The 18,670-nt window shown below is 36.7% G+C and overlaps 2 pseudogenes; one reads left to right on the top strand and one right to left on the bottom strand.

The window, feature by feature from the left end:
• Nucleotides 1-1,135: 1,135 nt before the first annotated feature.
• On the top strand, nt 1,136-6,571 carry LOC118271266 (uncharacterized; annotated as a pseudogene).
• A 164-nt stretch (nt 6,572-6,735) lies between these two features.
• Nucleotides 6,736-9,606, bottom strand: LOC118270982 (uncharacterized; annotated as a pseudogene).
• Nucleotides 9,607-18,670: the final 9,064 nt, after the last annotated feature.

Raw genomic sequence — 18,670 nt, 5'->3', positions numbered from 1 at the left:
ACAATAGCTTTAGCCATTCTTCATTTTTCGCAAAAAATGAAGTTTTGTTTCTGGCACATTTTTTCCACTTTTTTGAAAATGCCGGTATAAAATGTTGACTTAGTTCGCGATAAACTTTTTCCAAATCATCGTCAACAAGATTTGGGTACTTGCTTTTTAAATTTTCGAGACATTTATGCACTTCTCGATTGCTCAAAAGTAAAATTTCAACTAATTCCTTATAAGAAATGCTGAACGTAGACATGATTGATATTGATGTTACTTCCTTGAATTGACAATAGGAAATGACTTTAGGAATATTATTTTACCCCTTTTTATACTTATGAATGCATAAATTAACTAATTACCCACATTAAAAATTATTGACGCTTAATGGTCCTTTTACTGGGAAATCGACTAGTTAGTTCTAATTAGTCTAACTCATAAGTTCGCAGTTATTAGCAGCTAATTTTTCTAATGAGTTATAACTAGACTTCGAAGTATATATGATATAATATATGATTCACTGGAAGGCAGTGGATGGCAAGACCTTAGGTCTTGTTTTCAAAAATTCTAAAGAAAATTTACCATATTTTAAAAATGCTAATAATATAATGAAAATGACGACTTTCATTAAATCATATTCATATTTTCTAAAGTACATACTGTGATATACATGTTACATAAAAAAGTTTTTCCAAAGCAATGTAATTGCAGCTATAAATAATTACCAAAAGAACGACAAAAATTCAACTAAAATGCACAGTTTTCTGTTCATTAAGATATCAAAACCGATAACCGTTTTTATAAACAGACTTCTGAAAAGAACACATTAGGATTTTCTTAGTTTAGGTGTCAATTTCATGTATTTAAAGTTCAAAATGAATTTCATGTACCCAACCAATTTGGACTTTTTTCCTCCAATCTCCCATTGTGCGGCGCCTCATCGCAATCCTGATCCCTGGTGTCATCCACGGCGCAGGTGGCCGCTTAATCCTCACTTTCCTGATGGGAGCGTGATGGTCATATAGGTTGGTCACCATTGTGTTAAAAATGTTAACTTTGTCATCGACTTCAGTTGCCTCTATTAGAGGTTCCCAGTCAATCAATGACGCATCATTATGTAATTTTGCCTCATCCACCCGTGCAAAGCAAGGCCTGTACAGGTCTCTGGGCTTCACCCTGCGCGGTTTTAGGATATAAGATAGGAAGATCAAGTCATGGTGAGAGAAACCAGGCGCGTCATGCTGACCATGACAGGAAACAAGGGAAGGATCAGAGGTAAGGATCAAATCAAGCCAGGAATCATCACCTGTGATATTGTGGTGAGTTGGATTGAGCGGCAATATGTGAAAATTGGCTGATTCAATAGGCTAGTATCCACTATGAATAAATCGGATGGATTAGCGTTTACAATTAATGTTTATGATATATAGCTACAAAAAATATAACTATTTAGAAAAATAATTAAAGATTGATAATATTTTTAGAAAAGAAAATCGAAAAAAATAGGCATTTAGTCACGTGACAGTAAACGCCAATCAGAAAATGTTACGTCAAGCCGTGGCAAACATGGTTGTTGTTGACGTTTTCATTGAAAAGGACGCGTTGACTACTTCACATTTTATTCGTTTTTAGCATTATTCTCAAGTTGATAGTTATCATGGAACCAGGTTTTGTTAAAGCAGACAGTAATAACTTGCCTAGAATCGACGCAATTATGCTTGGCCGATTTTTCGCGTCAAACAATGACTTTTGCTCATCGGAATTTCGCAATGTCAAAACTTCGATGTAAGTATACCCAAGTGTAAAAATATTTAAGCTTAAATTAAAGCAATATACAGTTTCAGTATAAACTAACATATCTATTACTTATGTAAATTTATTTTGTAGACCAATTTTTTGTTAATTTTGAGGTTACAATTACGAGGTGTAAACAAGTGATAAATTAATGTGAAATAATTTAATTTAAGGTCATCACGAGCTTCTTACGGAGATGACGCCGTAAGCTATGTGCAGCTTAAGCGAGAAAACAAATTTTGTACTTTAAAGTGCAAAATATGTCCAGAACACAAAGTTCATGCCAAATTATATGGATGTACATTGGTGGTTGATGAAGAAAATGACATTATTCTGTCATTCTGTCTGTCCAGTGTCAAGACGTAGTGTAGGGTAGGGCTGAGCTGCGAGCTACTACCGGGGTCCATAGGTGGCGGATAATGGATCGGTGGTAAGATATTGCCACTAGCTGTTTCGACAGTCCCCGACCATGCAGCGGCAGATTTGGAGGGTGTAGTGGGTATCTCTCGGGGGGATACTCTACAAAATGCTACAAAAGATCCGATGATATTTCTGTGACATGGCGAGTTTGTGCCGCCAGTAAATAAGCACTCCCTGTGCCTGAGCAGCTGCAGGTACAGTAGGTCGTCGAGTGGAGATCCAGTGGATCGGTACAGTCGGCGGTCATCATTGTCACCCCTGTGACAAACAGCGATGTGGAAGGCAAAGGGAAAACCACCACATAACATTTTCTCAGGACAATCATTATGGCAAATACAACACAAACAACGGCCCTCAGTCCCCGGCAGACCTTAGATGGTCAGAGGGTGCGAAGAATCCCCGGGTGTGCCGTAAAGATTGCTACGTGGAATGTGAGAAGCATGTACACGTGTGTTAAATATAAAAACATTATAAAAGAGATGAAGAGATTGGACATCGACATTCTAGGGATTAGCGAGTCTAGATTAAAGGGCACTGGAATAGATGTCTTGGATGAAACCCTTACTTACTATAGCGGAAACAACGACACGGGGCATAGCAATGGCGTTGCTATTATGATTAAGAAACATCTCAAAACCAGTGTAATTAATTTCCATCCAGTTTCAGATCGCGTTATGCTTCTACAACTGAGAGCCAAACCGGTAAACATAAACATAGTGCAAGTTTATGCTCCCACTGCAGCCAAAAACCACGACCACTTAATCGACCCTTTCTACGAAGATGTTTCATCAGTTCTTCTGAAACTAAAGGCCCATGAGTGTAACATAGTCATGGGTGATTTTAATGCTAAGATTGGCGAAGATATCGTACATGGTGTTGTCGGTAGATTTGGGTTGGGAGAGCGCAATGAACGTGGAGACCGGCTGGTTCAATTTTGTCAAGAACAGAAACTTATTATTGCAAACACTTTATTCAAGCTACCACCACGTCGTCTATACACCTGGACTTCTCCGGCTCATACTGCTAAAAACATCGTGAGGAATCAAATCGACTTTGTTTTAGTGAACGAGCGTTTTAAGAATTGTGTCAAGTCTGCTAAAACATATCCAGGTGCCGATATAAACTCCGATCATAATCCGGTAGTAGTGACTTTATCGATTAAACTTAAAAAACTGATTGCGCCAAACAAGAGACCTAAAATTGATGTTGCGAAATTGCATAACAAGGATACGAGACTTAAATTACACGCCGCACTTAATAACAAAATAAATGAGCTTCAACAACAGGTGATAAATGTACCCTTAGAACCAACAAGAATCTGGGATAATTTTAAGTCGGCTATTGTCAGTACTTCTACAGATATCTTGATACCAACACAAGTTGTCAAGAAGAAGGATTGGATTACTGATGATATACTCGATCTAATGACAAAAAGACGTGAGTTGAAGAATGTGGATCCGAAAGAGTATAGAGCAGTTCATAAACAAATTATCGTAAGATGTCAAGACGCTAAAGATGAGTGGTTAAATAATCAATGTCAAGAAATAGAAACATTTGAACAAAAGTATGATTATTTTAATATGTTTAGAAAAATTAAGGATTTAACAGGCACCAAAAAGTCTCATGTATCACTTACTTTGATTGACGAATGCGGAAAAGTTACAATGTCGATTGAAGAAAAATTAAGAACTTGGGAGAAGTATGTAAAGGAACTGTTTAGTGACACAAGAAGTCAGATCCAACCGAATGTCTCAGTTAAAAGTGGACCTGAGATAACCAAAGCCGAAGTCATAAATGCAATAAAAACCGCAAAAACAGGAAAGGCAGTTGGTCCAGATGACATTCCTAGCGAAATATTAAAGCTACTTATGGATGAAAACATACCGATTGTTGTACGCTTATTTAATGCTATATACAGCACTGGTATTATACCTCAAGACTGGCTACAATCTACCTTTGTTACTCTCCCAAAAACCAGTAGCGCCAAAAAGTGCAGTGACTATAGAACTATTTCATTGATGAGTCATGTTCTGAAGATTTTTCTGAAGATTGTCCATAATAGAATTTATCGGAAGATAGAAGAAAATATCTCAAATACTCAATTCGGTTTCAGAAATGGTTTTGGAACACGGGATGCACTTTTTGGATATCAGGTGCTCTTACAACGTTGCTGGGATATGAATCAGTCTGTGTATGTGTGTTTCATAGACTACGAAAAAGCTTTTGACCGAGTCCGTCACGACAAGCTTATGAAAATTCTATGTGACATTGGTCTTGACAATACAGATCTGACAATTATCAAGAATCTTTATTGGCAGCAGAAAGCACGTGTACGAGTCGATTATACTCTTTCAGAAGAGATCAACATTATGCGTGGTGTACGCCAGGGCTGCATCTTGTCTCCATTGCTGTTCAATATATACGCTGAAGCAATATTTGCAGAGGCTCTAGATAACATGGGCGAAGGTATAATGGTGAATGGACACCCAATAAATAATTTGAGATATGCCGATGACACCATTTTGCTAGCGTCCAGTTTCAATGACTTGCAGAGGTTGCTCCAGCGTGTCGATAGCGTAAGTGCGAGCTACGGTCTGAACATAAATCTAAAGAAGACAAAAGTTATGATGGTCGGAAAGTCATCTTTTGTTTCGACAACAGACCTGGTTGTACGTAACGAAGTAGTAGAAAGAGTACACTCGTATAAGTACTTAGGATGCGTCGTGAATGATCGGAGTGACCATAGCATAGAGATTAAGTGCCGGATAGAGCAAGCTAGAGATGCGTTCATGAAACTGAGTCATTTACTATGCAACCGTTCGCTGAAGATCTCTACAAGGGTGCGATTGGCACGATGCTACGTGTTTTCAGTTCTTTTGTACGGCGTCGAGTCATGGACATTAACTCAGAAAATGAGCGATCGCTTAGAAGCATTTGAAATGTGGGTATACAGAAGAATTTTGAAAATATCGTGGACTGATAGAGTCTCAAATGTAAAGGTGTTACGGTTGCTAAATAAGAAAACAGAGATTTTGAACACCATAAAGCGGCGTAAACTGCAGTACTTTGGTCACATAATGCGCAACCACAAATACCAGCTGCTCCAACTTCTAATTCAGGGGAAAATACAAGGGAAAAGACCACCTGGCCGAAGAAGAACCTCTTGGCTCAAAAACCTTAGAACATGGTTCAACATGAGTACCAGATCCCTTTTCCGCGCAGCTGTTTCGAGAGTTAAAATTGCCCTAATGATAGCCGACCTCCGGTAGGAGATGGCACTTTAAGAAGAAGAAGTGTCAAGACTGTGTAGCATCACAGGGTGGCTGTAAGCACGCTATAGCGTTCCTTATGTGGGTTCATCGTCGAAGTGAGGAACCATCATGCACTTCTGTGGAGTGCTATTGGAAGAAATCCAAACTGTCTCAAGTTGGTACTACAATTAAATATATGACAGCGAAGGAATTGTCCAAAGGAAATCCCATATCAGCAAATCCATCTGCTTTTAATATTTTTTTAGAAGAGGCAAGAAAGAAAAAAGTTGAGGACTGTCAACTTTTAAAATACCAACCTACTTATAGTGAAAGTGAAACATGGGCTATCTCAATGCATCAACTTACTTATAAGTTTAAAGAAAGATGCGTTGAAGATTTTTTGAAGAAAATTGAAATAACAGCATCTTTAATCAAGAAAGTGGAAGAGGAAACAAGAGAACAGTCTAATAGCGCTCTGTGGTTTGAACTGAGATACGGTCGAATAACTGCTTCCAGAGCATTTGAAGTAAGCCGATGCAAAACAAGTGACGGCACACTCATTTCCCTCATACTAGATTCCTGATACTCCGGCCATGAAACGTGGCCGTGTTCTAGAAAATGAAGTAAGAAAAACAGTTGAGAGCAAATTAAAAAAAAAGTTAGTAAGTGTGGCCTCTTGTTAAATTCTAAGTACCCAATGATTGCTGGTTCACCAGACGGAATTTTCGAAGTAAAATAACATATAAAAATTATATAAAAAATGCACTGGCTACAGAAAAATATTATGCCCAAATGCAGCTTCAGATGTATTTATCACAAAAGAAAAACTGTTGCTTTTGTATAGCTGACCCAGACTTTAGTCAAAATAAAAAAGTGGATATAATAAATATAGAATTTGATCCTCAATATGTTGAGAATTTTATCAATAAGTTATTAAACTTTTGGAAAATTAATATATATCCTTTATTATATCAGAGTGTAGAGTGAGTATGTTTGGATTTTAAAGAAAAGTAACATTTTAAATTAGTTATATATAGATGATGATACTCATAAACTGCGTAACTAACAGTGATTCAAATTTAGACTGAACAGAAAGATTCAAATTTATGAGTGAGTCTATGAGTATCACCGACAATACATATATTTCTTGTATTTGTATGTATGTCCGCTAGTATTTTATAAAATAATCTTACACTTTATTCATCAAAGTGTAGACTTAGACTAAGTGTATGTATGTACATAATATATGTTTTGAATAAAAAAGAAATAATTTTGAAATTTTGTTTTATTTTACTAAAGAATCTTGCAAATTAATTAAAGCACAGGCTATGATTACTATGTCATCGAGTATTTTTACATGTTTTAAATTAAGCATTAAAATTCACGTAAGCGCCGAATAACTCTTTCTACATGTATTCTCAAGCTGGCTATCTGTTTGGTTAGCTTTGCTTGACTTTTGCTCATTTTCACTCCTGTTTCAACGCTTGGAGGCCTTACTAATGTAATATTTGATTTTTTGAGATACTGCTCTACATGCTTAAAGCCCCTGTCTGCCGTAACAACCATACCACTTTTTAATGATTTCACAAAAGCACATGATTCCACTACACATGTGTCAGTTGTCCTGCCTCCAAATCCAGGAGAAATATAATTAACCAATCCATTTGGTGTGCATGATATTAAATATTTTATGGTATTTGTTTTTTTATATTCAGACCATGTCAGAGCTTGGTTTATTGCCTTAGATGGCTTTTGGATCTTAATTTCAAGGCAGTCGATAATGCAACTCACATTATAATATTTGTGCCTGAATGCCATAGGTAAGGTCCTTTTAATCATATCCCTGTCTAGCTCCACAATAAAAGGACGCATAAAGCTAGCTATCAGAGGTATATTTTTTAAAAATATCTTGCTTAAACCTGCTGGAGTCATTCCATAATCATCTGTGAGCTGATTAAATTTAACATCCAAACGTATCTTATTTAAACATAGCAATATATGATGTTTAGGAATATTTAATTCAGCTTTTAGTATGTCAATTAAGTAGTAACAACTGCTCGGAACACCAATGTATATTCGAGGTTTCTTTTCAATTTTTCCAATTGTGTGCAACAGTGTCTTATCAACTTCTAGTCTTCTGTCTTCTGCAATTAATTCACTACTATTGTTTTACAACAATTACACAAAGTTATATAAAACAATTATGTGACACCCTGTTAGGGTGTTACAAAGATAGAGAGCCTGGAGCCAATTTCAATAATTAACCTGTTATTTTAACATCTTATATACTTTAAGTATTAGGGAGTGTGTAGTATAGATAGTAAAAATAAATTTGTACTTACTTATTGATGTGATCCGTCAAAAATTAAACACCTACTTATACACTATTTATTTGTCTACTTTTTAAATAGGCAAAACTAATGTCACTCTGTAGTTGGAACAAGAGCATCGTAACGTAGCGTTAAACGTTTGATTACTGTGTTTGTTTGTTTTAAAACAATCGAATAATTATTTTAAGAGCGTCCACTTATGTCAAGCAAGAAGATGATTGTGTTCTGTTTCGTCAAAAATTAAAAACAGATAGATCCCGGGGAATCCCCGACCATAGAAAAACACATTGTTTCTGTATGTTTGGGAAGTCGGGGATTCCCGAGAAATTAAACCGATTGAACACAACGTTCTAGTGCTGCCAACTTACAATTTTTACCTAAATTTTGGGAAAATTACAAGTAAGTAGGCTGGGTCGGCGAAAAAAGACAAGAAACTATATAATATTTTTTGTCGTTAAGTTAAATGACTGTTACCATGTATTAAAAAAAAATAACTCTAATAGTAAACCTCTGCTTTAATATGGGAAATTATCGATAGGTGTAGTTAAATACGGAAAAACTCGAATTATTGTTATGCTATAAAATAATATGCTGTTCTGTTTTACCATAATATTTTTCATGTTGAGTTTCCTTTCAATTCATGCTGACAGTGAGGCAACTTGAAAACAAAAAAAATCCCTCACGGTTCTTGTCTTTTTTTGACCTAGTGGGCCTTGCTCAATGAGCGAGGGAACATTAAGGGGGTGCCTGTGGAAAATTATAAAGAATCAGATAGAGGCGCCGGACGAAAATGGGCGCCGCGGCCTGCGGCGCCCTTTTGATCCGGCGCCCCTGGGCGGTCGCCCAACCGCGCCCTACCCTAACGCCGGTACTCGGGTATCATGTAAATGTGTGAATATAAAAATTTAACTACCTGTAACTGAGCAATACTTGGGCTATAGGTAACAAAGAGATTAAAAAAAGGAATAATAATTTATAATAATCAAAACAAAGCGACGGAACAAACACTCACGTAAGTACACTATAATATCGGAGTCTTTGAATTGAGATTCAATATTCAACTCGCAGTTGGTACTTATCTGCGTGTCACTTTCAGGGTTCCGCCAGCCTCGTCCGCGTCCCGCCTGGCCCCGGATGAGGACGTGCCTTGTGTCCTTGGGTACTTAGCCAGCAGAGGACTCAGCTCACCCATTGTAGTGATCCTGCACCTGCTCCCATCAGAGGCCTTGATGACGATAACGCCGTCCTGAGTCCAGACCGACCGCATACCAAAGTGCTGACGCGCCTTCACAAAGATGCCTTGCCTTTCTCTCGTCAGGAATTCACGGATGGCAATCTTGGTTCCTTTTAGACGAGTTTTGGCCCGCCACACTGAAGATTTGATGTCCACACTGGCAAATCTGACAAGAATAGGCCGGTGATGGTCAGCACTAGCTTGCCCCAGCCTGTGTGAAGCCCTTACAGATGTTGCGGTGAGTTTGCAGCCTAGTCTTCCATTGACAAGCTCGAGCACCAAATCATTAATATTCTCCCCCTCTTTTACAGGTATGCCTTGGATGATCAGCGCCTTTCGACGGCTCCTGGTCGCAAGCTCATCAATTTGTCTGGAGCATTCGGACATCTGACTTCAGCTTCAGCACACCGAAGATGAGTTCCCTAAATGTACGGAACTCTTCTGCCACCTTGGCAATGGTGTCCTTGCTGGGGCCGGCTGCCTGGATCTGAGCCTGGAGTGCTTCCATCTGCTTTGTGACCAAGTCTTGCAAGGGCGCGAACTTCTCCTCCAAGGATTTTTGTGTTGAACGGACCTCATCTATTTCTGACATTGTTGAAAGTGCAGTGATATTGTGAATATGGGTCACTGCAAGGGGTGCCAACTGAAAACCAGTGCTGGGTACTTCGGTGCCCAGCTCATACTGAGGTGGCAACCCTTTTGGATTGGGCACGTTGCCACCTTGTTTTTTGTTTTATATGTTTTAGTTTTTACTTTTATGTTATTTTTTTGTAATTTTTTTATGTTATTTTTTGTTATTTTTTTTATGTCATTTTGATTCTTTTTTTATTTTTTTGTTATTTTTTTTTTTATGTCATTTTTATTCTTTTTTTATTTTTTCTTATTGTGTGTTCTTGGTGCATCGTGCCCGGTGCAAATTAAACATTTTTTCTTTCTTTCTTTCTTTCTTTCGAATAAATAAAGTTTAGTTGATGTGCTGGCAGGTGGTGGTGCCAAGTTGGTTTTATTTATTCAGGGTTATGACAACCGTAAGTATTTATTAAAATAATAATTTTTGATTTTGTAGTGAATTTAAACTTTCAAGTTTAATTGTACCTAAGTCACACTAAATATATGTGCTTGCACTAGCAAGTCCAACCCGCGAATGTTCTTTTCTACTACTACTACTACTACTACTACTATTATATTATTTTACTTTATACTATGCAAATTCATTTACGTATTCTACAAAAAAACCGACTTCAATAAATAAATATTCCAAAACAGATTAATATGCACTAAAAAGTAAAAAAATAACTGCGTATTTTTCGACAACTTAATAGATCAACTAACTTTACTAAAAAGGAATAGATGAGGCAGACCAGCTCACTAGCTACAATTCACCTTTACGTAAAACCTGTTTTTAGTATAAAAAAATTGCCGGAAATCTAATTTCGATTTGCGTAATTAACTCAATTTTGATATAAAGAGACCTAAACTATCGTAATAAAATGAGTGTGCTAAAAGGCCACGAAATAAAAATTAAACGACTTCTGAGCATCCAAACTCCTACGCCTTCTAGAGATTTTCCAACACCGCGTTCATCTAGATCCAGCCTATCAATGGAACTGGCTAATTCTTCTAGATCCAGCCATTTGCTCATCAAAATATCATTAATATGCAAATATAACAGCAACACTATAATACTAGTTTATCATTATTCAAAATAATTTGTAAAAACACAACGAGTGAATAAACCGGCCAAAAGACATGATTCCAGACCGTGATAAATGAAAAAAGCATGAATGAAACATTATTCTGTCAAAAGCCCCGACCGGTGGTCAACAAAAAGTCGTATTTTTTTATCCAGTGCTTCTTAGGACTTAAAATTAACAATTTAATTCTATTTTTTATTTATTAGCTCAATCTTGTAATTAACTTTATCTGGGCGTTTCTGGGGCAAAAATGAAAAAATCTTTATATTGCTAATACTTTCATCCAAATTGGTGTCTTTTTGCAACTGATGTATTTCTGCTTCAACTGTTGACATAGATTTTCCTGCTACTACTGTATGTGCCTCACAGAAAACCGACGTGAAACAACGCTTGCGTTGTGTTTCGTTGTGTGAGTGAGGTTACCGGAGGCCCAATTGCCCCCTTCCCAATCTTCCCCATCCCCGATTCCCGAACAACAACCCTTAAATTCCTAACTCCCAAAAAGCCGGCAACGCACTTGTAACGCCTCTGGTGTTTCAAGTGTCTATGGGCGGCGGCGATTGCTTACCATCAGGTAACACGTCTGCTCGATTACCGGCTTGTCTCATAAAAAAAAATTTTTTTTTATAATTTTTAGTTAATTTCTAGACTATTCGGAAAAACATCCATATTGGGAACCTACCACGAGCAGCCACCCGACTCAGAACCCGAATGTTCCTCCGAGTCAGAACAATAGTTCTCCTTATTCGAGTCTAATTCAATAGTCTGAGCTAGACTGGTTGGCTGCTGTTGATGCATACCAATCCTTTCTAAGAGGAGTGAAAACGTGCTGTCCATTTTCTTCTTCAACCTCTCGATCCTGTTGTGTTGTGATGTTGAGGGCACGGGTGATGTTTGTCTTCGCTTCTGTGATTGGGTAACATCATACGCAGATGAGCAACTTCTCCTCTTACGAGTGGATTGTTCGGACTCAGAGAGGCAGAGTGCCCGAAAGAATAGTATTGGCCTCGTACTGGATATGCAGCGAAGCCCGTAATTGCTACACGGATTGCTTGAAGAGCTCGGTGCGAGCTGATCCCCTAATTCCGTTTGCTATCGAGGGTGGGCCCAATATGAGGGAGCGTGTAAAGACCCAATCTAGTAATTTACACCTTAAAGCCCTTATCTGATAGATGATCTGCTTCCGGGTCAAAAGCTCGCACTAAGCCGACTGTGGGGAGGGCAAACACTAGTTTGTTTAAAACATTAGTTTCAGGTTTCTCCCCGAAAATCTCTTCTTTTGAGGCGTTGACAAGGCACACCGCCACCGTATGCTCCACCGTGTCAGTGTTAGGCATATCAATTATCAGTCCTGTTTTTAAATTCTTGTTGAATTTTTTCTTTTGTCGCTTTTCTTAAATGAAACAACCGAGTGCGTTGGAAAAGACAGACTGACTTGTATTGTTTTCATAGACAATTGCATAGATACAGTTAACAACTTTAAACAACTTTTCGCTCATTACTGTGAGACGCTTATTTCGCGTTGAATATCGTTTACACGACTTAAGTCAGTGTCCAAGTGCTCCTTTAATAAAGAAATGGGTGAAGAAGTTCGAAGAGACGGGATCTACACTAAATGTGAAACAAACCGGCGCACGGTGGATCGAAAATTAACCGTAGAAGACTTATGGTGCTCCCACACAGCAGTTATATAACGTTATACAACATTGTGTAACATTTATAACAGCATGTAACATACTCTAAAACCACTGTTATAATTTGTTTAATCACAAATGTAACATTGTTGTATAACGTTATATAACCGCTGTGTGGGAGCACCATTAGGCATGAAAAAAAGATGAAATTATTTTTTTAAAATAATTGCAGAAATGGATTCTTCTATCAAATAGAATACAATATTGCTCTACGACATTTAAGTTTTACCTATTATTTTTAATGCTATGAATTTTTAAAGTTATTTTTGTATGAAGAAAAACATAAAATCATTAATAACTCGCAATTCTCCACTACTCTCCAAACACGACTGAAATATTTAAATAGCACGATTTATTCCCTTATTTTTGCATCTAATCCGGTACTGCGATATTTTGCGATTTTGGAGTTATACAACAACACCTGTTGTGTTGGTCAACACCTGTTGACCACCCTGAAAAACGAATTTTATTTCCACCTGGAAATCGGAATTCAAAGGAGATATCAGAAAAAAATTATGGAAACATATAGTTCTTATTTAATTTTTAATTTTTTGGCATATTCATTTTTTTAGTCAAGCGTGAGTTGTGCATACGAATGAGTGCAATTAAAAAAATGTTTGTTCAACTCTGTTGTGTAAGGATCATTTCATTGTATAAGAAGTAGAAAAAAAATCATATACTTAATAAAAAAAGTCAAGTACCTATGCCAGAATTCCTACGATCAAAACAGAGATTAAGTTTCTAACAAAGTTTTCCGATACCGCTTATGGATTCACAGTAGTCTGACTTAAAATTATTACTTTGTATATTTTTCATTCTCTATTCCACACCACCCCGGAGGTAAAGAACGCGGCGCGTTTTTTTTATCAGTGGTATCCCCAGTAAGCCTAATCCACTACAGCTAACTTTAAAGGTATCATTTAATATTCAGAAGAGTCAGATTCGGGTTCATTACGCAATGACAAGTCTACACTCAAGTCCAAGTTCTCCTGATCATTATCGTCATTGAATGTTCCAGTCATATTCAATAAAGATGTTGCCTCTTCTGATAGGGCTTTGTGTTTTCGGAAAAGCTTAGGACGTACTTTTGAAATATGTGGGTCAGAGCTGATTAGTAGATTATTTAAAATATCTTCATTGGTGGCCTGTCTACAAAATTTTCGTGAATGGTGTGCACGATATCTCCTAAAGTCTTTATTTCGAGCTTCAGCAGCTTCTTCGGATAAATTTCCGATCGGTACTACACCAAAATGTTCTATGATAGCTGCTCCATGAGCAAGAACTTTATGTACACTTGCAGGCATGTAATACCAATGGTATAAATCAACGTACAATTTTATGGTGGCTTCGGCATAATCTCTAAACTTATTTGTATCTATAGAGTGACCTGAAGAAATTGTTTCTAGAATGGTTTTAAATCGTTTTATGAGATCCTGATTGACTCCTGTAATCGAGGCTGTAATTTCTATATCCTCAAAAAACCTCCTAGCGGTATTTCCATCATTAGTCGTACCATGACCCTGTTTCACAACGTCAATTAATAGACCCGTTTGGGATTTAAACGCGTCCTGAATATTTTTCTTTCTGTTCTGCATAATAGCCTTATTGTCACCCTTTACAGACCATGTTTTCAAATCTAATCTATATGATATGTGAAGAATGCATTCCATGAATCTTATCCAAATATGTAAAGACGATAGTCCATATTTCGACCATATGTCGACATCAACATTTTTTGTCAAAATTAAAGGGAATTCATTCATCTCCTTTGGACTAGCTTTACATATGTCACATCTTTGGGATGATGTTTCACAAAGAACAGCTGTTGCTTTACCATCTATCATGGTTTGTAATAAACTGTGTGTGATTTCCATTTCTCCAATCACTGTCGCTCCTAAATTATCAATCTCTGCCTTGATTGCATTATCTTCTTGTAAAATGCTAAATTGGTTTTCTTTTAGAAATTTGAAAAAGATTGGACGACACCAATATGCAGAATTAGGCGAATCATTTTCCCACACAATTTTATCACCAGAAACTAGTTTAATAGGTAGCAAACTACCCATAAAAACGCTAGAGTCATCAAAATCACCTTCCTCAGTGCTATCTATGGACATTATTTGTTTATAGTTAGCTTGATTCGAAGCTCCGTCAAAACCCCATTTACTAATTAGGGTCATTTTTTTGTATGCCTCATCAATTGTGATTGACTTAGCTAGTCTTTGCATAGTAAGATCCAAAAGAGCCTGTAATTCTATTTTAGCCGTTGTATCTGTGATTGTAATAGTAGTTTTAGGTGGATAGCATTTAAGTTTTTCATTTTGCAGTGCGTAGTAGGAGGGAAATATGTTGACACTAGTTATTTCTTGGGTGCTTTTTCGCAGCGTCTTATATTGCCATTTTGTTAATTTAAGAGACAAAAACAAGCCTAAAGCTACATCAGGTGCAAATTCTGATTTTGTTTTTTTTACAAAAAGACAATCTTTTACTTTCTGCACATCTTGTGGATTCTTAAGCAAGTGTTCTAATATCTCAGCAATGCCTTGTTTGCCGTCTGCTATTAATTTGGAAACAAGCACATGTGATAATTCATCTGAAGATACAGTTGCAGCAATATGATCACCTCGTCATTTTTTTTTGTTTAGGGCCTAATTCAGTAAAAGGTTTTCTAGGTCTTACCTCAGTTGATGTACCAACAGATACTTTCACTGGAGAAGAAGTCACAAACTGTGTAGATGTACTGGGCACTGACTCGTCGTCATTGTCCACAAAAGCTCTCATAAAATCTGGCCAAGTTATTTCAGACTCCAACCACTCACTGTATTTCCTTTTAAACACTTCCTCCTTACGATTAGCGATTACCCATTTTTTATTAATATTATAACAGTACTTTGCACAGAAATCCTTTAGCTTTTTATCATTATCAACATTTAAATCAGATAGTTTTGACCTGATGGTATTATATAAAAAGTTACTATCTTTAATACTACCAGCTACTTTCAATTTAACAAATAAATCAAGGTTAGTTAAATCACGAAACATTTTAACAAAATTCACGTAAATCACAGGTTCACAAAGTAAAATAAGGAGTAGGTAGTCCGTATGTAATGGTGGGTAACAACGAACTAACGTCATCATTTGATGTTTCATACCGAGAGCGTAGGGTAATTTCCAACTACCTCCCAATTTTCATAATTTAATGGCCTGCGATTGGTTCACGTCACACCGCATCTACTGATAAGATAAGTTTAGACTAAAACCAATGACGTCACGGATGTAGGGCATAATTTGATGGCCTTTGATTGGTCCACCTCACTAATGACTCCGCATCTATTGATAAGAAAACCGGTTTGGACACAAATAAATTATGTCACGGAAGTTGTGTGCAATATTATTGCACAAAATAACAACATAATTTAATGTGACTAAATTTTGGAACACAATTACTATTATTACCAATAGAACAAAATCATACAATTTTGAAAGTGGTATAACTTTGAAAGTAATGGGTCAATGAAAAAAGTTTCTTTACATAAAAGCATTGCATTAGTACGTAGATTACGAAAATGTAAAAAAAATCATTAAGTCCAAACTTTTTGATTTCGGTCCACTGTGCGGCGGCCCGCGGACTTCTCGGAGCGAAGAGAACGTGCAGCAAGTTTCCGCTTCTGTTCGACGTGATCCAGGTTTATCGACACGCAAACGTTCGGCTGAATTAGGATTATCCCGCACATCATTACGCCGTATTTTGAAATTAGATTTGAAATTACATCCATATAAGATCCAGCTAGTGCAAGAACTAAACCCTAATGATTTAAATTTGCGTAAGTCATATGCCGAAACAATGTTAACTCGATTCAGTAATTTTGACAACATCTTATTCTCTGACGAAGCCCATTTCCACCTAAATGGACATGTAAACAAACAGAATTGCAGGTATTGGAGCAGCGAAAATCCTAAAGCTAAACATGAGAGGCCACTTCACTCTCCTAAGGTAACTGTATGGGCTGCAATTTCAGCAAAAGGAATCATCGAACCTTACTTTTTTGAAGATTCTCGAGGCCGTTCAGTTACTGTTAATTCTGCCGAGTATGTGAAAATGTTACGGGAGTTCTTAGCACCGATGCTACCGGAATTTGCTGGCTATAATCGTAACACGTGGTTTCAACAAGATGGAGCCACGTGTCACACATCGAACGAGTCCTTGCCGGTGGTCAAAGACATGTTTCCGGAAAAGTTGATATCCAGACGTGGTGACATCCCATGGCCACCCAGAAGTCCAGATCTATCCCCAGCAGACTTCTTTTTATGGGGTTATTTAAAGAGTCGTGTCTACATTGATAAACCGAATACACTGCGTCAACTTAAAGAAAAAATCATCGAAGAGATGTCGGCGATCTCGCAGTCTCTTTGCAGAAGAGTATTTGAAAACTTCAGGGCTCGCTTAGATGAGTGCAAAAATCGAAACGGTGGTCATTTAGACGAAATAATTTTTAAAAAATAAATTACAACTAATTAGCTTTCTCGTAAATAAACGATTTTTAAAATATGTTAAATGGTTTTTTTTTACCAATTTTTTCAAATGTTAACTAATTCATGGCCCACCCTGTACAATCAATACCCCCACTATATCAAAATGAAATAACAATTTTTACTTTTCTCGAACTCCCAACAATTCTAGAAATTTATAATGTTTTACAGATATTAAAGACTTTGTGAGTATGTCAGCTGGCATTAGATCTGTCTGAAGATACTCAATTTTAACTATATTATTTTTAATACATTCTCTACCAAAGTGGAATCTTATGTCTATGTGCTTTGTTCTATTGTGAAATACAGGATTATATAACAACTTGTGTGCACTCTGGTTATCATTAAAAATTACAATACATTGCATTAGACCTATGATTTCATTTTGCAAGTTTGTTTGTGTTTTTTGTTGGCGCTTTAGGATACTTGAGTAATATTGGCGCAATTATTTCGGATAACTCAACAAATCGTTCCAATTGATAAAAAACAGAATTCCATCTGGTACACAGACTGAACAAGCCCCAAAGGCTTCATTTGATGACCCTGAGCTTCCTTTAAAGAATCAGCAGCATTTGTATTATGTTTAAAATATGTGGTAATATCTTTGACAGCTGTTAGTAAATTCTTGGCTTCTTCTAATCCATCCTTATTGTCAAATGGTTTTGATGCTACTAGGTTTAATGTATGGGCAAAACATGGCATGTGTTTATTTTTGCCGTAAACATTTGTGACAGCTTTAACGATATTAGCGCCATTGTCCGTGATAAACGTTACCACTTTGTTACTTGTGATGCCCCATTTTTTCATCATATTGATAATTACTTGTGCTAAGTAGTCAGCATTGTGTGGTTCTGTTAGAGCATTACACCAAAAACTATGCTCAATAATTTACTTTTATATATACAATGACCAGTTAAGCCTAAGTAGCTTTGACTATTATGCGAGTTAGTCCAAACATCTGCAGTTAAAGATAGTGCTTCTAGTTCTTGAATTTTTAGTTTCAGTTGTGTCGAAAGAATGTCATATTTATCGTCAATCATGTGGGTCATTGTTTTTCTGGCTGGAACTTTATAAAGTGGTGCCACTACTTTCATTAAATATCGAAATCCTGTTTTTTCCACAGTATTTAAAGGCAACCCATCTTTTGCGATCATGAAGACTATTGCATTGGTTATTTGACCACGCTTAATATCAGTATCTGAAAAGTAAATAAAATAAAGTCTTAATTATTGATTCTGTATGCATCTCACTTTCATAAAAAAAATATTCAAAAGATTTTACATTCATGCCTTACCTCCAAATGATTTTATATTTGTAAAGCAAGATGTCAATGTTTGCTGTTTTAAGACTGATACATTGGTAGAAGAAGAAGCCACGCTTTCAGCATCCGAATTATCAACATTTTGCAAATCTGGAACTGGAACGATGTCTAAAGTCATGTCATCAAAAACCTAAAATAAAAAAACATAGTTACTCCGATTTATTTAATATCGATTTTTATTTTTTTCGAACTCAGTACATTGGAAAACAAATAATGTGACATAAGAAATGGTTTCACTAACTTCATCATTTCCATTATCATTTCATGCATTACGACATTTACCACCACCACCACTTTCACTCTTCTTTTTGAGACTTACGGTCTGAATTGTTGGATGACGTCTTAATAAATGATTGCGCAAGTTTGTTGTGTTTCCCTTAGTTTTTACGTCCTGGTGACAATATTTGCATGTGCCTC

The sequence above is a fragment of the Spodoptera frugiperda genome, chromosome 9, assembly GCF_023101765.2.
Source record: "Spodoptera frugiperda isolate SF20-4 chromosome 9, AGI-APGP_CSIRO_Sfru_2.0, whole genome shotgun sequence".
Taxonomy (NCBI): domain Eukaryota; kingdom Metazoa; phylum Arthropoda; class Insecta; order Lepidoptera; family Noctuidae; genus Spodoptera; species Spodoptera frugiperda.
Note: the sequence above shows the minus strand (reverse complement) of the source record. Positions and strands in the feature narration are given on the sequence as shown.